This window comes from Macaca thibetana, chromosome 6 (assembly GCF_024542745.1).
Source record: "Macaca thibetana thibetana isolate TM-01 chromosome 6, ASM2454274v1, whole genome shotgun sequence".
Taxonomy (NCBI): domain Eukaryota; kingdom Metazoa; phylum Chordata; class Mammalia; order Primates; family Cercopithecidae; genus Macaca; species Macaca thibetana.
Genome location: NC_065583.1, coordinates 125,289,239 through 125,315,582, shown reverse-complemented (window position 1 = coordinate 125,315,582; position 26,344 = coordinate 125,289,239). Strand labels below are relative to the sequence as shown.

The 26,344-nt window shown below is 39.1% G+C and overlaps 1 long non-coding RNA gene across 1 annotated transcript in view; it reads right to left on the bottom strand.

Annotated features, from left to right (window-relative positions):
* The window catches only part of LOC126956882 (uncharacterized), a 42,456-nt gene that overhangs the window by 5,217 nt on the left and 10,895 nt on the right, over positions 1-26,344 (bottom strand). Inside the window, exon 2 of the long non-coding RNA XR_007726521.1 lies at positions 1,654-1,770. This is a non-coding gene — a long non-coding RNA (uncharacterized LOC126956882). The remainder of the gene's footprint in view (positions 1-1,653; positions 1,771-26,344) is intronic.

Below are 26,344 nucleotides of genomic sequence, written 5' to 3'. Positions count from 1 at the left end.
ATTTTCTTAAAATATTATGAGATTGTTGTTTTGTTTTCTCATCAGCTATTGTTAGTGTGTTAGTGTTGTTGTATTCTATGTGTGGCCCGAGGCAATTCTTATTCTTCCATTGTATACCAGAGAAGTAAAAAAATTGGACATCCCTGACAGGGTGTCCATTTGATTTCATGCAGGGTAGCAACTTATACACAGGTTGGACAAGCTTGATTAGCTCATTTGGTGTGAGAGAATCAACAACAGAAAAATAAACCCTGGAGAAGTTCAGTTTTGACCTTCTCCTTGTTCCATCGTCCTGCTGATGTGGAATATTGAAAACATCTATTCTATGAGGTTTGTAGAATACAGTTTGACTTATTTTACTTTATGATTCAAACTGTATGCTTTCACTTTTTAAAAGAACCACATATCCATATGGAAAGATAAACATCTATTATCTAGACATTTTAAACCTTCTCTGGGCCGTCATTTTATTCTTCAGAGTCTATTTTCCTTCAGCTGGAGATCTGACGTGCTGTTAGAGAATCAATGGTGGTATGTTTGAAAAATCAATGCTAATGGGTTCCAACATGAAATCAAAAGGTGGGCATTTCCAGTGAAAACTTTCAAGTGTGTTAAAAATAGCACTCGATTTGTTATTTCTTAATAGAATGTAAGATTTTGAAGAATTTGGCAAAGTGTCAGAGATAGGCTACAAGCAAGTCTGTGTATAGGCAAATACCCGCCAGCCGTGTTATCTGAGCCAGGGGGCTTTGCTGTGCTTCTCTCTGATTTCTGAGATGTGACATGCCCACAGAAAAAACCTCCTCTCCAGGATATGACAGAGAAAACTAGATTCCAGAGATGTGGCCTTGTTTTCATATTTCTGTCCCTTAAAAGTGCTATGTTCATTCCCACTCCGGGTTCTTTGCATTACTTTTCCTTCTGCTTGGAATGGTTTTTCCTAAGATCTTCACATAACTGCCTTTGTTCCATCATTTAGATCTGTGATAGGCAGAATAACAACCCTCTTCCGTGCCCATGCCCTCCTACCCCCAAACCCTGATGATGTCCTGATCCTTGGAACTTTACAGATGTGATTAAGTTGAGGATGTAGAGATGGGAGGATTATCTAGGTAGGTCCAATGTATTCACAAGGGTCCTTTTAAGTATAAGAAGATAAGAAAGTGAGTATCAGAAGCAGAGAAGGATCCAAAGATGCCAATCTGCTGGTTTTGCAGTTGGAGGAAAAGGACCACAGGAAGGAATGCTGACATCCTCTCAATGTGGGAAAAGGTAGGGAAATGGGTTCTTCCTAGACCCTCAGAGAGAATGCAGCCCTGCTGACAACCTGCTTTTAGCTTAATGAGACCTGTGTTGGACATCTGACTTTCAGAATGATGAGCTCATAAATTTGTGGGATTAAGTCATTAAATTTCTGGTAATTTACCATGGCAGCAATAGGAAACTAATACAAGGTCATAACTCAATTGTCACCTCTTAGAACTTGTTCATACCCCAATTAAAGGGTCTTCAGTCACTCTTTACTGTGCCATTTTATACTCTTCATAGTATTTATCAAAACCTGAAAAAATCTGAGATAATAAGTACAATTTTAAATAATTTTCTTCCATTTGAATATGAACTCCTAGAGACAGCAGGGACTGTCTTGTTCACCATGGTGACCCCAGCACTTAGAATAATGTCTGGCACATAGTAGGTCCTCATGAAAACAGTACTGCTCCTTCCTTTACAGTCTTTCTTCTTCCTCCTCCTCTTCTTTCCAGAATATATCTGTGGGAAGAAAAAATTTTTTTTATTTAAAATGTTTGTTTTTATTGGAAAATAAACCATTTGGAGCAATTTTTAAATGGATGGGCAGAAGAGTCCTCTTGCACCTCTCCCCTCACCAGCTTGCTTTTTTCCCAAGGTTGAGAATGAGTTTGGCCAAGTAAGTTATTCCAGAATTCCATTAGATCATTCAAGCCAAGAAAGGGGCGAAATTCTAAGATTTGTATCTCTGGTAAATTCACTGAGGGATGCAAATTGGGCCTGAACCTGATATACTTCTGGATATGACGTTACTGTTCATTGGTGGCGTAGTGGAAATCTTCCACAGGCAAGTACTACAGAAGAGATTGGGGAATGGGTGGGTGGAGGCATTTGTGAAATGCCTGTGCTTGGCACACAAGAGTCCTACCTTCCTTGGCCACTGTGGACTTGTCCAGCCTCATCCTTACCCAGGTTATATTCCAAGATCCCTGGAATTCTTGCTGATCCCTTGAAACACTGTGCTTTCATTCCTTGTGTCTTTCTCTTGCTGCTTCTGAGCTTGAAAGGTCTGTCTTTGCTTTGTCCCTGTGGTAAAGTCCCAGTCTTCCTTCAGAGAACGGTTCTCTTCTTCTATTCCTGTCTGTGTCTCCCTGGGTAACCTGCATTTACTAAGAGTTCTAACAGATATGTCTTCATGGTCATCTGTCTGAAGACAGGGACAATGTCTTGTGCCCTCTTGAATCCCAAATGCAAAGTATAGATATGGCACAGTCATTTTCCGAAGGTAAGAATCTCTGTCCTGCATTAGACTGCACCAAGATCATGTACTATTCATTCCTGAATCTCAGAATCATGATGGCTCAGAGTGGCACTGCATATGTGTTTAATGGCTAGACTTGAATTAAATGGCATGGGTGACAGAGACTACTTGCTATCCCCTGGTTAGTGGTATTTTTAACTTATAAGGTTTTTACCTTGACACCTAGCTAACTAGAACATTTCTCAGCTTTATAGCTAGGTATAGCCAAGTGATCATGTTACAGTCAATGAAATTTGAGCAGAAGTGTCATGTAGCAGATTCTAGAAACCTTTGTTAAGAGATGGATGCAATGTGCCCTTTGACTATTCTTTGGGTTCTGTCTCTCATCCTCTGGTTTGGAACATAGATGCCTTTAGTCATGTGTCATCAGAATCCCAGTGCAGTACCCTGGGACTAGTAACAGTGAGATAGTGTTACCACTCCAGGCCTGGGGCAAAAGAAAGGAGGTGTTAATTGGGTACCTGGAAGAAGAGTGTTCTTGGAGAGGGCCTCCCATCAGGAGCCATAACTTTCTATGGAAAGAACTAGCAGCCTGCAGGGATGTAGCTAAGAAAACAAATATCTGACCCCTCACCCTTCTGCATCCTCAAATAGATGCTCCCTATAAGCTGAACCAATCATAAATCAGAAAATAAGGGAGCCCATTGATGTGAACCTTGGAGGCCCATCTCCAGGGGAATAACAGGTGGAGTAGAGATATCGAGCACACCTAGGTAGACCTGCTTTCTCATTTTTAAAATAAGGGAATTAGATTGAATGATCTCTACTATCCTTTCCGGTTGTGATATTTCAGTGGATTTTCTGCATTCGAGCATTTTACAAACCTTCCTGTTACCTGTAGTCAGGCATTCCTGAGCATCAGGTCTTATAGACCAATGTTTGCAACTCAAAGTTATATTAATTGATGAAAGGAAGACAACTAGAACAATGGATCATGTTAAAGAGTCCATAAACAGACCCACACATATATGAACAATTGATTTTATGACAAAAATTGCACTGTAGAGTAGTGGCAAAAGGATGATCTTTGTAATAAATCATGCTAGGTCAATTGTATTTTTATGCAGAAAAAATCTTAACATGTAACTCACACATAATTATATTTGGACTATGAGCCTAAATGCAAAATAAACAAAGCTCCTAAAGAAAATATAGGAAAGTATCTTCATGGCATTGCTATAAGGTAAAAGAATGAACAAACGACTTGAACAAGCAATTCATAAAAGAAGCATATCCAAATGGCCAATAAACATAAGATAAGGCGTCTAACTTCACTGGTTGTCACCAGGATGACTAACATTACAAAGATTGACAGTAACACATGTTGATGAAGATGTGGAGCAACTGGAACTCTCATACTCTGCTAGTGAGCATGAAAATTGGTATAGCCACTTTGGAAAACTTTTCTAGTATCTACTAAAGTTGAACATATACAAAACCTATGGCCCAGAACAAATAGGTATATCCACAAAAGATATGCATGTATATATTCACTAAAAAACATATACAAGAATATTCATTGCAACCTTATATGTAAGGGAGCAAAACTGGAAAAATGAAAGTGGAAACCAAGAGTACAGTGGATACAAGACTTGAGGTGTGTTTATATAATTAAATACTAATATAGAGCAATAAAAATGAATGAATAATTGCTACATGCAACAATGAGGGTGAAACTAATGAAAAGTACACAGAAAAGCAAATACTGAATGATTACTTTTACATAGATTAAAAACAGGCAAGCAATAATGATGTCAGAAAGCAGGGTTAAGATTACCTTTTGGGAGGATGTAGGGATTGGGGTCAGGGCAAGAGGACAGCTACTGGGGTGCTGGTAACTTTTCGTTTGTTTGATCATGGTCATGGTTCTATCAGTGTGTTTACAGCAAAACCTCTTTGAGCTATACACTGATTTGTGCCAATATTTTTTTGTGGGGGGGATGGAGTTTTGTACTTGTCGCTCAGGCTGGAGTGCAATGGTGTGATCTCAGCTCACTGCAACCTCTGCTTCCCAGATTCAAGCAATTCTCTGGCTTCAGCCTCCTGAGTAGCTGGGATCACAGGCACCTGGCACCATGCCCAGCTAATTTTTGTATTTTTAGTAGAGATAGGGTTTCACCATGTTGGTCAGGTTGCTCTTGAACTGCTGACCTCAGGTGATCCTCCCACCTCAGCCTCACAAAGTGCTGGGATTACAGGTGTTACAGGTGCCCAGCTGGTTTGTGCTTATTCTTATAAATAAAGACTTAGAAATTTGTTGACTTCAGTAAATAATTGTTTTCTTTTTATAAAAGCTGGGGCAAGAACGTGAACACTAGCCCTTCCATATTCAATAGTAAAGTAAGGATCAGGACAAGAGCATGTCTGTGTTGCCATACAGGAAGTAACAACAGTGAACACTTCCAAACAAGATTTCTTTGAACAGGTGTTCAAAACCAAAAAGGTTTCCTAAGTCATTTGTGAAACTAAATTTTACTGCAGCCTGGAACCCTGGGTATTGTGTCAGGAATCATATGCAATGAGATCATTTTCTTTTGCCCACATTTCTGCCTGATAAAGAAAATAAATCTATTTGACAGAACAAAGAATTGCCTCATATGAAAATATGTTGAGAAAAAGGCAGCATTATTCTCAACTCCTAATGCCTAGGAGACAAATGATATGAGGTTTAAAAGAGTTTTCTGTCCTGAGAAAGATTAAATTTTTACAGATTCTCTCAGCAAATAGTGCATTTATGAAATAAACTCTGGGCCATCCACAAGCTAATTCCAACAAGTATTGTAGGTAGCTTACCTAAAAGACATTAGAATAATGACAAAAACAGCAATGGTAACCACAACACCCCAAACAGGAGCCATGTTGATGACAAGAGGGGTGAGAGGTAACAGTTTTAACATAAAATCTGTCTATGCTAAAGAAAGTTAAACAAACTGAGCACCACACTTAACTATTACCATCCTGGTGGCCAAGGCAAAAAGAAACTTCATAAATTGTTTAGCTCATTAAAAAAAAAAAAAAAAGGAAGGAAGCATACTAATGCAACATGAGAGAAAAACATTCCTAGCATATTAAGAGAAAGTAATCAGGAGGGTTTGTTTTACATATGGCTTTAAACATTGCAATAGAATTTGTCATTATAGGAGGTTTTATAGTATATGTGAAACATTCTCAATGATCCCTGGCAAAAGGCAAAGGCATAACAACATTAAGTCGTGGTTTCTTAAAGGCACAATGTAATAGACGAACTCCTGGCTTTGAAGCAGTTGTGTAGTGTCCTAGAGGATGTGATGGATTTGTGTAGCCTGAGTTTCCTTGGTCACACTACTCTGGGGCAAAGGTAGAGTAACCAGCAGGGTCTGTCTGGCCCTGACCCTCATCAACACGGCAGAATCCCTCCAGCTGCTCCTGGGAACCCCCAGGGAATGGCACATGTGTGCTCACCATATGGCCCTTTCAGCTACCATGTGACCCTGCACTCAGCTTCCCCCTGCTACAGTTCACTGCAGTGATGTTTGTGTTGGGGCACAACAGACCCACCCCCAGTGAGGACACTGACACCTCCAAGCCGCTGTGGCTATGCTTCAAAGCCACAAAATGTATCCCCTGCTGCTGCAGCTGTTGGCACTGACCCCTCTCTGTCTCTCTCATGCCCACCAAATGTGATGCCTCCCTCTCCTTCTTCTGCCCACACTGGGGCAAGATGGCCCCAGTGCAAACTGTTTTTTCTGGACTCCATACAACTCCAATCCCAACCCCAACCAGATGGCACCATAACACTTTCTTGTGCTCTCCTCTGGACCATCCAAACACTGCCTTCTGGGCTGCCTGACAGTCATAATCTTAGTCTTACATGTTCCTACTGCGTCTCTTCTTTAGGACCCAGCTGAGGGGGGCTAGACCAGAAATGTTCTGATTTTGAGGAAAGTGTGGAGTTTATGAATTTTCCTTTCTGATATGAGTCTATTACCTTGAACCAAGCCTGTATGCCAGACTTTATATCCCTAAAATGCTCCTTTCCCAAAAGGAGGACCATCTTCCAGGAATGTCCAGGCATGTGTGAATCCATGAGGAACATGGCGTGAACCCGAGCAGAGACTCCACCCATATCAGCATGTCCTTAATACCTCGCCAGTGTTTGTGTTTACTGCCTAGATCTTGTCCAAAGCCAGGCTTTTCCAGAAAGTGCACATTCCTCTTCTGACCTTGCATCATGCCAGAGAGGCAGCTCCATTTAAATAGCCATAGTCATAGTTGCTTAATGCCGGTTTCACGCCATATACTGTGAGGCATTATTTCTGCTTTTCACAGTCACTGCCAGGAAAGTGCTGTTATTCAAATTTTAAATACAAAGAGGTCAAGTAGGTAGGTTAAGTGACTTCTCCAAGGCTACAATGAGTGGTCAAGCTAAGACTCAAACCCAGATTGGTTGGAATCAAGCCTAGGCTTGTCTTGTGTAATACAGTTCAGTATTACACAGGCCCTGGAACCGGAATCTGCGCAGGAACAGCTCTCTTAGGACATATTCAAATATTTTCATCCTCTTTGCTGAGAATTTAAGAGATGAATGTGAACTCCCAAACACACAGCCTCTTGAGTCCTGGCATAAAGTCTGTTCTCAGACTTCTTTTCTTTAGACAGATTTCACACTGTCATCATTTTCTGACCTAGGGTAGCTTCCACCTCAAGTACAACAGGAATAAATTCTAGTAGTTGATCAGTTCAAATTTCCTCCATTTCAACCATTCATTCTTGGCTCAGAAAACCCTGAGCCGACTCAGGCTGAGGGGGACCCCTCTTCTTGTGCTTCCAGGTGTCATGTGATTGAAACCACTTTTGCAAAGATTATGACAGCAAGAGAGGTCTAGCATGGCTGACTCCATCTTGCTTCTAGTCTCATAGGCTGGCTGTCCTTGCTCATTCCTGGGCATACGCCAAGCTAACCATGGGAGAAATTTAGTTTATAGATTAACTTTAGAACAAGGATGATAATAGTCCCTCCCTAAAACTAACCTCCTTCTTGCTCAGGGACAGAAGCTGTCTTTGTAAAACTAATGGAAGGCCATGAGATTAAGATTATGGAAGGGGCCCAAATTCTGCTAAAATGTAGGCATAGTTTTTATAATCCGTATGCTCAAGAGCATGTGGCCAGAGGCCATAATATTTGTGACTTTCCCAATTATTGCTATAGATAACATCACTATTGTAGAACCTAATATTGGTCTTTTGAGACATTTTTCAGACTTTTGCATTCTAGCAACTGACTGACCCCACCTGCACACGTAACTCATGACTTAATCACACCCGTGGTCCCAACCCAGAGGCAGATTCAGTACACAAGGACCATTTTTCACACCCTTATGATTTCATCCCCAACCAATCAGCAGCATCCATTCCCTACCCATTTGTCCACCAAATTATTCATAAAAACTCTAGCCTCTGAGTTCTTGGAGAGGCTGATTTGATAATAATAAACTCCTGTCCTTCTGCTTGGTCAGTCTTGTATTAACTAAATGCTTTCTTTATTGCAACATTGCTGTCTCAGTAAATTGGGTTTATCTGTGCAGCCAGCAAGAAGAACCCATCAGGCAATCACATTAATACACCTGTGAAAACCCTTTCCCTAAAATCAACATTTCTTGCTATCTTGCTTTTTCCTGTCCCACAGCTCTGTTTCCATTTAGGGATTCCTGTGCAGCTGACTCTCACACCTGCCTCCAGGGTGGAGCCTGTGACCATCTTTTGATCATGTAATTGATTAGCTCAGCTTAGCCACCAGCCCCATCCTGAACCACACTGAGTCTCAGGACATTTTCCAGGAGTGCTGGGACAAAGACACATTCTTTCTCATGGGATTTGAAAAAGGAAGCATATTACTCTGAGAGTTGCTTATGGCCATTTTGGGACTCTGAGTAGGGCCAGCCTTAGAATGCAGCCAATATCCCAGAAGGCAAGTGGAGAAATGGAAAAGAAACCCAATGGCTGAGCTGCTGGGAGTGAGCTTGTCTGAGGCAAACCTTCCTTGAGAGTTTTCAGTCATGTGAACCAATCAGTTTCCTTCCTGGTTTGGGCCTGATTGAGCCAGATTTTCTGTTGCTTGCAATACAAGCATCTTACATATACATTTTGCATAATGGTCAAATATTTTGTTGTCTCTCTCCCTAGATTGTGAGCTCCTTGATCCCTAAGAGAAACCTGGTTGAAGGAATGAAAGGACAAAAAGACAAAAAGAAAAAGAAATCTGTTGCTCATACGTGTTGAGGACTTGTTTAAGGCCATTGCTATTTAACTAGCTATTCATTGCTCTTCCTGATTCATGGACATTCCAATTAAAGAGCTGGATCCTTTGAGAAATCTTCAATACCAAAATCCATGGTCAGGAACAGTGCTCATTTAGTAGAAAGGAGTTCAGCTCCACCAGAACTTACGACATCTGCAGAGCAAGGAACAACTCACAGACAATCCTGCAAATGAACTTGCATTTCTTATCATGTGATAAACAAAAGAAATTTTAATTTATCCATCTGTAAATCAGGGTCTTGGAAATAAAGCACTGGGGAAATGGATGTCTGTAGGTGCCCTCTGCAGAAATGTTGCCCCTTGACTCCAAGCTCAGAGAGGCTTGTATTTGAAGATGTCAGCAGCCTCCTGCTCCACAAATGAATCATGAGAAGGAGTGAATGAAGGTGGTTGAAGTAGGTGTGGGCCTTTCATCCTTTACAGTATGCCTATCATGAGTATCTGATGTTGTTATGTGCATTTATTTGTACTTGCACACGTGCACCCATCTAAGACAACATTTTCTGTTGGGAATTTCAAAAGAAAAAAGTGAAGCTGTTACTGAAGCCCCAGGAGAAAAAATCTGCATAAATGTGGATGGATTTCTTGCAATCTCCCCTGGTGCTGCTTGTCCCAGTCCTTGCCCTACCCACCTACTGTGCACACTGGAACAGCTCTGCAATAATGTATTGCAAAATGTATATGCAGGAAATGCTAGACAGGAGGAAGTGCCCTGGCCTTGACCTCTTGCTTTCACAGCATCACAGGTCAGTGGTGGTGAGTGCCCTGGAGGAAGCATTGCATGCATAACTGAGTTAGCAAATAGGAAAGCGGGCTTTCTGAGAGCAGCGGGGAGAAGAGAAGGGGTGGCAGAAAGTATTGCTGCAAGAACTAGGCTCTAGACCTGGCACTGCCATCATATTTGAACAAGTCGTTACGCTTCTCTACACCTTGATTTCTTCAATGGCAAACTGGGGAGGTTCTGGGTAACAAGATAAGGCACAATGGCTGCTACCACCTGGATATATCTATTTGGAAACAAGAAGGAACACAAAATCCATTTTTCCAGCTCCTCCAGGGTTTGTCCCACCACCACCACCAGCTACCAGGGAGACTGTGTCCTGAATTCCTTCTTTTTTCCCATAGGTGTTCAACAGCCTCCTCCACACTCAGAGTGTCTCATTTCCAGAAGGCTCATGACTCCTGCCATGCTGTCCCATCTATGATCAGAGAAAAGGAACATTTACTGGGTACTCCAAAACTGTGGGGATCACAACACAAAGACCACCTGAAAGAGTGTCACAAAGAAAAATACACCTTTAAGAGGCCACTAACCAGCTGTCATCCTATCAACAACCACACACTCATTCATTCATTTACTTGTTCAACAAATAGTTATTGAAGTTAATCACTTACTCAACAAATATTATACTTCCAGGATCTGGAGGTACAAGAGTAAATAAAGTATAGAAATTCCTTTTCTGCTGTTTAATTTAGTAGGAGATACAAGTAATAAAGCAACCCTAAAAGCACTATAATTAGATTGCCTTGAATAGAAAGTTATAGAGTGCTATTACAGTGCACATGCTGGTGGGGGCAGTGGGTTGTTCCTAGTCTGTCTAAAGGAAGGTAGAAGGGTGAGCAGCAGAAGTGATCAGGGAATGAAGAGGTGGGATTGGGTCTACAGGGAGTGTTCCAGTCAAGGAACAGCCTGGGTGAGGCCTAAAGGTGAGAGTGAGAGAGGACAGGTGGGTTGCAACAGAGGTTGCATGAGGACAAGGGTGTGCAAGTGGGGACGCCTGAATAAAGTGGTGGTAATAGGGTACATCAGTAGATTCTTGGGCAAGAGCACGACCTTATAAATACACTTTAGGAAAAAAAAAAAACCAGACTGTCTCCTATATTCAGCATGCATTGGAAGTGACAGAGACCAGAGGTAGGGAGAAGGGCAAGGGAATTTTAGTAGTAGTGAGGACAAGGACCAGAGTGCTGTCCCTGTAAACAGAGAATAAAGAACAGATAGAGCAAAGACATGGAATCAACCCAAATGCCCATCAATGACAGACTAGATAAAGAAAATGTGGGACATATTCACCATGGAATACTATGCAGCCACAAAAAGGAATGAGATCATGTCCATTGCAGGGACATGGATGGAGCTGGAAGCCATTCTCATCAGCAAACTAACACAGGAACAGAAAACCAAACACCACATATTCTCACTCATAAGTGGAAGCTGAACAATGAGAACACATGGACACAGGGAAGGGAACAACACATACTGGGGCCTGTTGGAGGGTGGGGTGGGGGCAAAGCATCAGTATAAAGAGCTAATGCATGCAGGGCTTCATACCCAGGTGATGGGTTGATTGTGCAGCAAACCACCATGGCACACGTTTACCTATGTGACAAACCTGCACGTCCTGCACATGTATCCCAGAACTTAAAATTAAAATTAAAATTAATTAAACAAAAAAGAACAGACAACCAAGAGGCTGTCTTTCAGCTTAGCCATTGCTGTACTAGGAGAGCCTGGGAGAGAACTCTGTTTAGAAATAAACAAGCCCAGGGATTGCCATCTACTTGCCCTACATTCACTTGGACTTATTTATCATAGTGCCTTTTCAAACTGTGTTCAAAAATCCCTGGGGTTTTCCAGAGGTGCTTTAGAGACCCCATTCAACCATGTTGACCTATTTTGGACAAACAAAGGCTTGAAAACCACCAGCATACCTTTTCACAGTGTACATGCTCTGTCGGAGGTCCAGTGTTCTTGGTGGTTATTAAAAGTGGATTTGTGTGTGTGTGTGTCCAGACTGCCACGCACTCTCAGAATTTCACTCGGTGCCCCCCATTTAAGCCTCTCTTGAAGACAGGAATCTCTCTATTTCTGGTTGTTCTGCCCCTGCCCTCCCTACCTAAATCCAGACCCTACTCAAAAAGGAAAATGCTTTCTCAGCATTCCTCCCCATGTTCATTAACTGGCAGGTCTTCTCTGGAGGTTGGAAAGAATTAATCCATTATTGTTATCAACAGCAATCATAATAAGGCATGAAAACGAAATGATGAGATTTTTTTTTCAGTCAAATCTCTTGAAGAGAAACAGAAACCAAAACCAGCATTTTATCCTTGACTAAAATGATTATTTCTCAAAGGAAATAACTTCAATCCCACACTCTGTGGGAGGAAAGGCACAGGACATGGAGGATGTTCAGCACTGTGCCTGGTTCACAGACATTGTTCATAAATGTTTGGTTCATAGTTTCTTTCATTCATTCTATAAGCATAAACTCTGATCTCTAGGAGGAGAATTTTATTTGCCTCCTGAACTATCTCTTGGCAATGCCAGCTCACCACACAAATGATGCAGGCGACTGCCAGCTGGTTTGCAAATTTCCTGAGTTGCCCAAGTATAGCACAGTGAGCATGAAAATCAAGGGCTCTCAAACCTGGAAGGAACCTTTAAAAATGACCCGAGGTCAATTGCCCAGGAAAATCCTGCCAAGTGCTGCAAGTTGAGGTTGGAAGTGTCCAGTCTCTGATGCAGCCAAGTCTGTCTTTGAACAACTCTGTTAGAAAGCTCTTCCTGATATTGAGTTGAAATCTATCACTTCATAGCTTTTCTTTATTGCTCCAATAAATCCTGCATGGGAGACAGGGAGGCCGAACAGAATTATTCTAATCCTCCTTCTTGGCAATCTGTTGAATATTGGAAGACAGGGGCCAAGTTATCTGAGTCTTCTCTTCTCCAGGGCCTCTGTCTCCCTAGCCTTTCAAACATTTCCATGGGATAAGGTTTTCAAATTATCCTGGTCCTTTTCCCATTAAGAAGCTTTATTTTCCTACTCTTAAAATAGGCTGTCTAGAATAGAAATAATCTCACGTGACTTAACCAGTGCAGAAGGGAAGAGACTCTGCTAAATCTGATTTCAGAGACTGCCGCTCACTAGCAATGTGGCTTTGGCAAGTTACTTCCCTTCTAGGAAACATGGTTTAATATGTAGCTTCACATAAAGTGCCTACTACAGTGCCTGGTATAAAGGGGTGTCAATATCTGCCTATCAATTGCTATTATTCTTCTGTCAATACAGTTTCAGGTGGCACTAGACCTTAAGGTGATAACATCACACTATTGACTCCTAGGTTTTACCCACAAGTAAATTCAGAGTATTAAGTGGTTTTAATCTATGGCTCCCCCATCCTTTACTCACACTGTGTGTGTGTGTGTGTGTGTGTGTGTGTGTGTGTGTGTGTGCGCGCGCGCGCCTAAGCATCAGAATTTCCATTTATCTTATAAAATTGTATTTGTTCATTTCAGATCATTGTTCAATGTGAGCAAATTTCATAAACAAGCCTAATTCTTTTTATCTAAAGCTAAAACTAACAAAAATGCCTCCAAGGTCGTGGTACAGAACCAAGACCTCCTACCACTAGAAAACTTTCTTCAGGCTGATCCCTATCTATGAGCCATTATCTTTGAATAAATTAATTCAACATGTAAATAATTCACTTAATTTCATTTTATCTTGGAATAATTTTTCCTCTAAAATAAAAGAATATCATAGCTTTGTCAAATGATTTGGGCAAGTCCAGAAAGACCAGAACTGCTGGGTTTTCTTTCTCTATCGATCTGGTAAACGATCACAGTAGGAAACATACTCTTTGTGAACTCCTATAGCTTTCTCATGATCACAGTTTTCCTGCCTGGATGTTTATAACTTACCTTAATGCCACACTTGGGAACCTCAGTGAGAAATAGAACTTTTCTATTTCCTAAAATAATTTTACTCATGAACTAAGGTAATGCTAGCAGTTGAAGTAGATATATCCCCACGTTTTTGGTGACTTAACCCAGTAGAAGTTGTTTGCTTCTCATTCATGTCAAATCTGCAAGGAGTGTTCCTGATCTGCGGGCCATCTTCTCCCTAAGCAGTAATTCAAGACTCTTCTATTTTGCAGTTCTAGAATCTTCCTAATAAACCCAATACAAAGGATAATGCAGGATTAAATGGAAAATATTTCAGTAAAGAGAAGGAAGAGACTTTCAGACTGACAGAGAAATAAAGGAAAGACAAAAACAGGGACGCAAAGAAGTACAGAGTACATGACATTTAAACCAGGTGTGTGGGGAAGGCTTCTAGATGGGATCTGTGCCTTCAGGTGAGAGATGCAGATGATTTGTGTGTAAGGCAAGGAGGTAGCTGAGGAATATATACCCTGAACTCACTCTCCCTCTCCAGGGCTCCACGTTGTCAAAACTGAACTAGTAGCCAGAGGGGAGGGAGTTCGCTGATGTGATACAGATTGGCCATCAGGACAGAAAATGGGAAGAAGGGTACAGAATGAGTCTCCAAAGGCAAACAAAAGATAGCAGCATTTTAGAGGTGAAAACAGCACACTCTGACCTGTGCTTTACAGAGACTAATATGGTAGCAGTGGAAATGAGGATGGGAGTGGGCAGATATTGGAGGCAGGAAGACCTTCAGGGAGGGAGGGCCAGGACAGAGGGTTAGTCACAGGACTAGAGGTAGGAGTTGAAAACTGGAATCAGTGAATGGTTAGATATGAGAGGCATGAGGAGAGTTGAAGGGGACTCTCAGATCATGGTTTTGAAAGGCAAATGACAAGTTCATTTGGGGACATGTTGAGTATAATTTGCTTTGGGACATCCATATGGAGATATTCTGAGTTAGCTCAGCCCCCGGGGAACTGATTTTGTCATCTGGCTCTGCTCCCTTCTGGAAAGCTCTCAAAAATACATGGATAGTTAGACCTAGTTCAAAGCAAAATCTTAGATGCCTATCGTAATCATCTTCCTCTTAAAAAATATCTGGGGATAAAAAAACATTTTATATGAATTCCATATCTTTAAATTTTTTTTATTTGATGCTATATTGCATTTGTTTACAGAAGATGCATGTTATGGATGAGTATAGGGTAACATGGGATACCTGAAATTTAAATTGAACTTAAAAGTGCATGCTGGATTATCTCCCAAAGGGAAAAATCTAAATTAGAGTTTGTGTGTAAACTTTAGCCCTTGTCTCAAATGCATATTTTAAATCTCAAATCATCTCTCTTTAATTCCTTGTTTAAAAACATAAAAGTCCATAAAACAGCTCATGAAGCTCAGTTTCTTGCTTGTCAAATATTTGTCCAAAATTAAGACTACTTTGGTATAACAAACTCAATAATCAAACTTATTCTTGACTGAATATTGGAAATATAATTCTAAGTTGAATACAAGTAAACAAGTCTGAAATTTACTATGGGTGGCAGTAATCCCTGTGTAGCCCCACAGCCCATTCACTTAGAAAATATCTTTGTACTCAAATATCTATAATAATTATCTTTATCACTATAACCATCTAATTATCTAATTACCTTTCTAAGGGGATTTGGTTAATTTCAGGCTGAAACATTTTAAATAAAATTATGGCGGCTTTAAAATATTTCCATATTTACACACTGAAGTACAAATAGTTATTCTTGTATTAATAGACAGTTTAGTATCAGTGAATAAAGATCAGAAAAGCATTTCGAAAACAAGGCAAGATTTTGCAGACAAGATTTAGGATAGATTAGGCAGCAATAGTTAACCATGCATATAATATCTCACCAGCCTAGCTAGTGTCATAAACATTTACTTTGATAACATTTGCAGTAGGTGAATCACATTTTTAAAGTGATTGACTTTTCAGGGTCCCCAGTAAATGGGAAAATGTTTGATTCTTCCAAAAAGAAGTTTCTCTGAAAATAAAGAAGTATGAAATAGTTTTTGGCTTTAGTTATTGCTGCCTTGCTGATCAGTTACTCTAAATAAAATAGAATGGATTATCCTGCAGTAACAAACTAAATTCTCAGTAGCTTAAACCAACAAAGTTCATTTCTCACTCAGGCCACATGTCCATTGCACTCCAGCAGGAGCCTCTGCTCCACGTAGGCACTCAGGGAGGTAGGCTGATGGGCCTCCACTAAACGGAACATTGCTGATCACATTGACAAGGGGGAAAGGACCATGGCAAACTATCACTGGCAAACCCTTAAAGACTTCCACCTGAAAAAGATACATATGACTACCATTTAAATGTCATTGGTTAAAGCAAATCATATGGCTATGTGTCTAACATCAGGAAGGCTGGGAAGAGCAATCCTACTAATGCCTAGAAGGTTATAGTACTGAAAATTCTCTTGTCAGGCAAATTTTCGGACAGCTCAATCTGTGTCAAGATGACCAAATGTACATTGATTCTAGCATTGTTTTCGTCCTCTAAATCCAGGAACTCCCAAATACCAAGTTCAGTTCTCTCTAATTGCTTGATCTGGCAACTCACTTTTGAACCCCAAAACAAACTTTCAACAAAGATGGGTGTGGCAGGCACTGGTACTTTTCACCAGTACGGTTGTTGTTATTCAGCACAGGCTGGAGTGCAGTGGCACAATCTCGGCTCACTGCAACCTCTGCCTCCTGAGCTCAAGCAATTCTCCTGCCTTAGCCTCCTGGGTAGTGGGGATTACAGGTGTCCGCCACCATACTTGGCTAATTTTGTCTATTTTTAGTAGAGAAGGGGTTTCGCCATGTTTGTCCTGGATTTTGAGGACAAAAACAGTGCTATGATCAAAGTACATTTGGTCATCTTGATCCAGATTGAGCTGTCCGAAAATTCACCTGACAAGAACATTTTCAGGAATATAATCCTGATGGACGATGAGTGTGTGAATATTGGACAAGTCCGAATGAGGGAACATTTCTCTTCGGAAGGGTGATCTGCCTTCTGATCTCTCCTCACCAATAAAGCTGCTCATTCTTGAAGAGCTCCAGCATTTTTGCTTTGGGAACGCCTCGTATATTTGTAGCTTAGGGAAATAATTCCTGCCAAATGGTTTTAATTAAAAAGAAAAAAAAATCCTCCTTTCTTGGTATCATCTGTATTCAGTTGAGAGGAATAGTTTGGGAGAACATTAATCTAAACCATCCTAATTTTCTTATTTTCCAGTTCATTACTTTTTATTTTGGATCAACTGACTTTTACCCTTTCATTTTTATATTTTTTCCCCTTAAGTGTCTTACAATGTTGATTCTTTGGATTTTTGAAGAATGTAATAATTTGGCATTAAACACAGTGTCCCACATTGGATCCAAGCACACACTGATTTCCCTGTCACTCTTATTTTTTATCTGTTAAATGTTTTCTGAAGCCAGGTGGGATGTTTATTTTAAAAAGGCAATCTCCAGTATGGAGTCGTTTCTTCTGAATATTGAACAATCAAGAAATTTCTTTAAGCCATCCTATAATTAGAAAGCATCAGAGGTTGGAATGAATTTAAACTCTAGTTTAAATTTTCATTGAGGACAGACAAGATGAAAACCCAAATTGGCAAAGAGAAAAAGCTGGCTTTAGAGAAAAAATAGGCCCCAAATCTTTATGGAGTGGCTCCATCCATCAATGGGCTCTGGAATTGCTGTGACTGCTGGATGTATAGAGATTTTTCTGGAGGACTGAAGTGAGAAAAGAAGGAACTAGCTAAGTCCTACTCACAGAGCTCCTCATTCTCCATTCCTCATTTCTCCATAAAGAAAAATTATTTCAAAAGTTAGCATACCTTTTACCCAGTCAGCATGAGTATAAATAAAGACCCATAGGCAAACTACCCAGAGCTTGAGTTTTGTAAAGCAAATTAAAGTCTCATTTAATAAAAAATTAATAAACTATTTTTGGAGCAGCTTTAGGTTCACAGCAAAATTGAGTGTAAGAGAGTTTGTACATCCCTGTCCCCACAGGTGCACAACTTCCCCAAGTATCATCACTCACCACAGTGGTACATTTGTTACACTGAAGAACCTACATTGACACAACATTACCACCCAAAGTACATAGTTTACATCAGGGTTCACTCTTGATGTTTTGCATTCTATGGATTTGGACAGGTATAAAATGACATGTATCCACCATTGTAGTATCCTATAGAATAGTTTCACTGCCCTAAAAAGCCTCTGTACTCTGCCTGTTCATCCTTCCTTCCACCTAAAACACCTTGCAACCTCTGATCTTTCATCATCTCCATAGTTGGAATCATGCAGCATGCAGCATTTTTAAATTGATTTCTTTCATTTAGAAATATGCATTTAAATTTCCTCCATGTGTTTTTATGGCTTGATAGCTCATTTCTTTTTAGCACTAATTATATTATGTTATCTGGATGTATATTAGTTTATTTATCTATTCATCTGCTGAAGGACATCTTGGTTGTTTCCGAGTTTTGGCAATTATTTACAATAGATATCCATGGTAGATTTTTATGTGGACATAAATTTTCAACTCCTTTGGGTAAATATCAAGGAGCACGATTTATCAATCAAATGTAAAAATATGTTTAATTTTATAAGAAACTGCCCAGCTATGTTCCAAATTGGCTATTCTGTTTTGCATTCCCACCTACAGTGAAGGAGAGTTCCTGTTGCTCCTCATTGTTTTCAGCATTTGGTATTGTCAGTGTTTTAGATTCGGGTCAATCTAATAGGTGTGTAGTAGTATCTCGTTGTTGTAATTTGCAATTCCCTAATGACATATGATGTTAAACATCTTTTCATATGCTAACTTGCCATGTGTATATCTTCTTTGGTGAGGTGTCCATTCAGATCTTTAGCCCATTTTTTAATTGGGTTGCTTGTTTTCTTATGCTTCAGTTTTAAGTGTTCCTTGTATATTTGGAATCACAATCCTTTATCAGATATGTCTTTTGAAAATAGTTTATCCCACTTTGTGGCTTGACTTCTCATTCTCTTGACGTCTTCTTTCACAGTGCAAAAATTTTTCATTTTAATAAAGTGCAGCTTATCAATTATTTATTTCATGGAATCATGCCTTTGATATTATATCTAAAAAGGTATTGCCATACCCAAAGTCATCTAGGTTATTCCCTACTTTTTGTCTTTTAGGAGTTGTATATATAATTTTGTGTTTTATGTTTAAGTTTATGATTTATTTTGAGTTACTTTTTTGTAAAGGGTATAAGATTATGCCTAAATTCTTTTTTATTTTTGTTTTTCTGAATGTGAATATTCAGTTGTTTTGCCACCATTCTTGAAAAGACTCTCTTTTCTTCATTGCTTTGTCTTTGTTCTTTTGTCACAGATCAGTTAACTATATTTATATTTATATTACTGAGCTCTCTATTCTGTTCCATTGATTATTTGTCTGTTCTTTTGCCAATACCACACTGTTTTAATTACTGTAGCTTTATTGTAAGTCTTGAAGTCACGTAGGGTCAGCCCTCCAACTTTGTTCTTCCCTTTCAGTTCTGAGTTGGCTATTCTGAGTATTTTGCCTCTCTATATAAACTTTAGAATCAATTTTTTAGTATCCACAGAATAACTTGGTGGGATTTTGATTGGATTTGCTTTGAATCTATAGATCGAGTAAGGAAGAAATGACATCTTGACAATATCGAATTTTTCTGTCCATGAATATGGAACATCTCTCTATTAGTTCTTTTAAAATTTCTTTCATCAGAGTTTTGTAGTTTTCCACATATAGGTCTTATACATATTTTGTTAGATTTATACCTAAGTATTTAATTTCGGGGGTGTTCATATAAAAAGTAATGTGTTTTAAATTTCAAATTCCATTTGTTCATTCCTGGTATATAGAAAAACAATGGGCCTTGTATATTTTTCTTTCATCCAGCATGATAATCACTTGTGATAATCACTTACAGTTTCAGGATTTTTTTTTTTTTTTTGTCAACTCTTTTGGATTTTCTAAATAGATAATCATGTCATCTGTGAAAAAAGAGTTTTATTTCTTCTATCCTAATCTGCATACTTTTTATTTCCATTTCTTGTTGTACTGTATTAGTTAAGACTTTCAGTACAAATGTTGAAAAGTGATGGCAAAAGGAGACATTCTGATCTTGCTCCTGATTTAGTGAGAATGCTTCTAGTTTCTCCATCAAGTATGATGTTACCTGTAGGCTTTAAAAAAAAAAAAAAAACAGTGTCTCACTCTGTCACCCAGGTTGGAATGCAGTGACATGATCACAGCTCGCTACAGCCTTAACCTCCTAGGCTCAATAAATCCTCCCCTCTCAGCCTCCTGAGTAGCTGGGACTACAGGTGCACACTACCATGCTCAGCTAATTTTTTGATTTTTTTTTTGTAGAGACAGCGTCTCACTATGTTGCTCAGGTGGTCTTGAACTCCTAAGCTCAACCAACCTCTTGCCTTGGCCTCCCAAAATTTTGAGATTACAGGAGTGAGCTACCATGCCTGGCCACTGTAGGCTTCCTGTAAATATTATTAATCAATGGAGAAAGCTTTCCTCTACTTAGTTTGCTGAAGGTTTTTATTATGAATGGGTGTTGGGTTGTGCCAAATGCTTTTTCTGCATTTATTGATATCATCATGCAATTTTTTGCTCTAGCTCATTGTTATGATGGATTACATTGATTTTCTAATGTTGAGCCAGTCTTTCATACCTTGGATAAATCCCACTTGGTTATGGTGTGTAATTATTTTTAAACATTGTGGGAACTGATATGGTAATATTTTGTTGAGAAGTTTGCATCTATATTTATGAGAGTTATTTGTCTGTAGTTTTCTTTTCTTATAATCTCTTTGTTTGGTTTTGAGGTAATAGGTAATTAGGGTAATGGGTAATGCTGGCCTCATAGAATGAATTACAAAGTGTTCCCTATATTTTCATCTTCTGAAAGCAATTGTAGAAAATTGGTATAATTGTTTCCTTAAATACTTGGTAGAATTCACCAGTGAACCCATCTTGGCCTAGTGCTTTCTCTTTCAAAAGCTTCTTAATTGTTGATTCCTTTTTTTTTTTTTTTAGTGGATGTAGGCCTATTTAGATTTCTATTTCTTCTTGTACGAGTTTTGGCAGATTGTATCTCTCAAGAAATTGATCCATCTTATCTAGGTTATCAAATTTGTGGACATAACATTGTTCATAATATTATTTTATTAGTCACTTAATATCCACAGGATCTGCAGTCAATTATATTAGTAATTTGTGTCTTCTCACTTTTTTTTTCTTAGCCTGGATAGAGGCTTATTGATTTTTATTGATCTTTTCAAAGAACCACATTTTAGTTTTGTTAATTTTCTTCATTGATTTCCTATTTTCAATTTCATCGATTTCTGCTCTAATTTTTATTAGTTCTTTCCTTCTGCTGAGTTTATATTTAATTTACTCTTTTTTTTTCTAGTTTTCTAAAATGGAAGCTTAGATTATTTATTTTAAATCTTGTTTTCTAATATATGCATTCAATGTTGTAAATTTCCCTCTAAGTATTGCTTTTGCTGCATCTAATTTTGAAAAGTTGTATTTTTATTTTCATTTGGTTCCAATTATTTTTAACTTTCGCTTTTCTACTTCGATCCACATGTTATTTAGAAATGTGTTGGCCAGGCACAGTGGCTCATGGCTGTGATCCCATCACTTTGGGAGGCTGACGTGGGTAGCTCACCTGAGGTCAGAAGTTTTCCAGCTATCTTTCTGTTACTAATTTCTAGTTTAATTTCAATGTGGTCTTAGAGTACATTGTGTGATTTCTATTATTTTAAGTTTGTTAAAGTGTGTTTTGTGGCCCAGAATGTGGTCTATTTTTGTGAATGTTTCATGTGAGCTTGAGAAGAATGTGTAATCTGCTGTTATTGGATGAAGTAGTTTATAGATGTCAATAATATCCAGTTGACTGGTAGTGCTGTTGAGTTCAACTATGCCCTTACTGATTTTTTGCCTGCTGGATCTGTCCATTTCTAGTAAAGGAGTGTTAAAATCTCCAATTATAGTAGTGGATAATCTATTTCTCCTTGCAGTTCTGTCAGTTTTTGTCTCATATTTTGATGCTCTGTTGTTAGACGCTTACACATTACAGATTGTTATGTCTTCTTGGAGTACTGATCCCTTTATTATTATATAATGTGCCTCTTTAACCGTGATAACTCTGCTTGTATTGGAGTCTGTTCTATCTGATATTAATATAGCTGCTCTCTTTTTTTTATGATCAGTGTTAGCATGGTATATCTTTTTCCATCCTTTCACTTTAAATCTATATATGTCATGGTTTTTATATTTAAAGTGGATTTCTTCTAGACAACATATAATTGAATCTTAATTTTTTTATTCTTATGTTTTGGCCCACTGTGACAGCCTCTGTCTTTTAATTGATGTATTTAGACCATTGATATTTAAAATGATTATTGATATAATTAGATTAATATCTATCATATTTATTACTATTTTCTATTTGTTGCCCTTGTTCTTTGTTCCTTTTCTTGTCTTCCACTCTTTTTCTGCCTTTTGTGGCCTTAACTGAGCATTTTATATTATTCCATTTTCTCTCCTTTCTTAGTATATCAGTTATATTTCTTTAACATTTTTTAGTGGTTGCTCTAGAGTTTGAAGTTTACAACTAATTTGAGTCCACTTTTAAATAACACTATACCAATTCACAGGTAGTACTAGTATCTTACAAGAAAATATTCCTAATTCATTGCTCCCATCCCTGGTATCATTGCTGTAATTCATTTCACTTGTGGATATATGCATACCTACTGAATACATTATTGCTATTATTTAGAGCAAACTGTTATCTGTTAGATCAATTAAGAATAAGAAAAATAAAAGTTTTCGTTTTGCCTTTACTTATTTATTCTTTGATGCTCTTTCTTTCTTTGGAAACCTGAGTTTCTGACCTTTATTATATTCATTTCATTTCAAGAGCTGAGCTTCTCTTAACTTTTCTTGCAAAACATATCTGCTAGCAACAAATTCCCTCTGTTTTTTGTTTTGTTTTGTTTTGTTTTCCTGAGAGAGGTTTTATTTCTCCTTCACTTCTGAAGGATAATTTCACAGGATACAGAAATCTAAGCTGGTCATTTTTCCCAGCACTTTAAATATTTTATTCTACTCTCCTCTTGCTTGCATGGTTTCTGAGGAGAAGTCATATGTAATTCTTATCTTTGCTACTCCATAGGTAAGACGTATTTCCCCCCTGGTTTCTTTCAATATTTTTTTCTTTATCTTTGATTTTCTGAAGTTGAATATGATATGCCTAGATGTAGTTGGGTTTTTTGTTTGTTTGTATGTTTTATTTTTCTTGCCTCATGTTTTCTGAGCTTTCTGGATCTGTGGTTTGGTGTTTGACTAATTTGGGTGAATCCCTCAGTCACCATTGCTTCAAATATTTTTTCTATTCCCCTTTCTCATTATTCTCCATATAGTATTTCTTTAATTTGTTTTAGTTATTTATATAAACATAAATAACTCCTTTTGTAGTTGTCCCCACAGTTCTTGGATATTTTGTTAAGTTCCCCCGCCCGCCCCCCGCATTTCTTTTTTAATCTCTGCTTTTCGGTTAGTTTTAGAAATTTCTATTGTCATATCCTCACGCTCAAAGATTTTTTTCCTCAGCTGTGTTCAGTCCACTAATGAATCCATCAAAGGCATTCTTCATTCCTTGTGCAATGTTTTTTTCTCTAGAACTTCTTTTTGTTTTTTCTTAGAATTTCCATCCCTTTGCATACACCATCCACTTGTCCTTGCATGTTGTCTAGTTTTTCCCTGAAAGCTCTTAGAATATTAATCATAGGTTTAAGAAATTTTGAATCTGATAATTTCAACATTCTTGCCATATCTGACACTCGTTCCATTGCTTATTTAGTCTTTTCAAGCTGTGTATTTTGGCTTTTAGTATGCCTTATAATTTTTTCTTAAAAAAGGGACACAATGTGCTGGGCAAAGGAAACTATGGTAAGTAGGTCTTTAGTAATGTAGCAGTAAGGTGTGAGGGGAGGGGATGTATTCTACAGCCCTGTGATTAGGTCTCAGTCTTTTGGTGAGTCTGTGACCCTGGGCTGTGAATTTTGCCAGTGTTTCTTAGTTTCTCTCTCTCTCTCTCTTTTTTTTTTTTTCACTCTCCGAGTGGGGAAGAGTGGGTTAGAGTTGAGTAATTATTTTCCCCCATATGAAAGACTAGAAAGAACTGAAGCTGGGTATTTTTCTTCCCCCACCTGGAAGGCTAGAGTGAGCTGGAATTGGGTAATTACCTCACCGCATGTGAAAGGCTAGAAAGAACTGTAGTTGTATATTTCCCTTTCCCCAGGTGGAAGGCTAGAGCTGGCTACAGCTGAGTTATTTTCCTTCTTCCAGTAGGTTTAGGCTGTTATAAAACCACAGCAAGTGAGGCTCTAGTACAATAGCTTCTCCTGGGCACAGGCCTTGTTAAGAAGAACAAAATGCTCTGGTATATGTTAAGATGGTTCCCTTACCCCTTCCCTGACCAGAAACCCAAGAGAATTTTTCTCTGATACTTATGGTGAGAACTTGGTAGAGTTCCTGGAGGTAAAACCCATGAAAGTGTTTCACCTCCCTCATGACTAGGCCCTCCTGGAGTTTTAATCTTCACACTTGTTCACATCTAGTCTACAGCAATTTATCAATTACAGTTCAGGTTTCTCTACGCAGAACGGATTCCTATAGAAGTTTCTACTTCTGGATTTCTGCCACAGTAAGTTGTGATTCTCTATAGATGGTTGTCTGTCTCTTTAATTTTGGGGACAGTGGTTTTCCTTGTGACCTCACTTCTTTGGCAGACCTAAGAAGAGATGCCAATTTTTCAGCTAGTTCAGCTTTTTGCTTATTGTTAGGATGGAGTGATGAATTCTAAGCTCCTTATGTGCTGGGCTGAATACTTGAAGCCCCACTCACTGGTTTTTAAACTTTAAAATATTGAATGAACACCCCACATTATAAAATGAGTCAGAATTCAACTATAGTGGTGTTAAAAAGAAACATACACACACACACACACACACACACACATGCAATTGTTTTATGATCTCTAAATCAAGCTTTCTCTAGGCTGAGGTGTATGTTTTCTCTCTTCCATGTTGTGATGTTCTCTGTTATGGGTCTTTACATGGGAAAGGCAAGAATTAGAGTCTTGGGATAGATTTAAGAGCTGGTGAGGCTCCTCCTTCCCCTCAAACTTCCCACCTTCCAGAGCCTAGAATCACTAAGCTGGGAATGGACTTTGGCTCCTTCTCCTTTAGGAGTTCCTAACAAGGCTTCTAGAACCAGTGACTACAATCTGAACCACTGGGCCCAGGGCAGGAGGAGCTTGCTCTTCCATCTGTCTTCTGGTCCTTTAGGGCTCCCTGCAGAGAGGCTCTGGGGCAATTGCTCACAACTGACTGGTGATATGAATGTGGGTAGATTCAGTAGGGGCATGAGTATGGACTCCCTGTTCCTAAACATTTTCCCAAGTTTTTCTGAAATCCATCAGTATTTACTGCCTTCTCCTTATCTGTTGTTATTGTGGGTTATGGTGATTTTTAAAGAATCCATTTTAAATAAGATGAGGCCTTTCTTTTCCCATTATTTTTAAAAATTCTTTTTCAAAGCTGATCCTTACAGAGCCAATATTCTCAAATTCTGTTCTCACTGCTCTCTCATTTCCCTTCATCCCTGTTCCTCTGTTTGAATATATACAACACACACACACGCACACTCCAAGAGGGGACTCCACTAAGGATAACTCACCCATTTCCCTAGGAGGGAACTAGGCACCTGCAGGTCAACATGGCCTGAGAAGCCAGAGTTGTTTAGAGTGTGGGCTCCATCTTAATGTGAATCTGTTTCTTTAATTAATATTTCCGTGAACTAGGCTGGTAATGTATCCTCTCTTTCTTCATTTTCTTCATCTGTAAAATGGGGGTGATGATCATAGTATCTACATGTAAAGTACATTACAAAATGATGCCACTCCTTTATTCTTTGCTAATAATGGCCACATTTACTGCGGCCTTCTAGGCCAGATGCTGTTCCAAGCGCAAGTTTTGGTAGGCAGAATAGGAGAGATTGGTGGTGGGGGTGGGACTGCTATGAGCGTGACATGGGAGAAAGAGAAAGAGCACCAAAAACCGAGCTAAGAGTTGCAGAATAGCAAAAGCTGAAGTTCAGTTCAAACCAAATTTCATCTCTTCTATCTCCAACTTTCCTAGACTTAGTCTTGATCAATTACTCCAGAAAACCTACAGGAATGTGGCTGAGGGAGACAGTGAGGACTAATATTTCATTTCTCCCCACTCCTCCTTCTGAGGAACCCAGGACTTCATTGTGGACCCCTGTATTAGTCCATTTTCACACTGCTACAAAGAGCTACCTGAGACTGGCTAAGTTACAAATGAAAGAGGTTTAACTGACTCATAGTTCTGTGTGGCTGGGGAGACCTCAGGAAACTTAAAAAGGTGATGGGAAGCAAGGCACGTCTTACATGGTGGCAGGAGACAGAAAGAGCAAGGGGGGAAGTGCCACACTTTAAAACCATCAGATCTTGTGAGAACTCACTCACTACCATGAGAACAGCATGGGGGAAACTGCACCCATGATCCAATCACCTCCCACCAGGCACCTCCCTAACAGGAGATGAGATTTGGGTAGAGACACAGAGCCAAACCATATCAACCCTTTTCTACCTCCC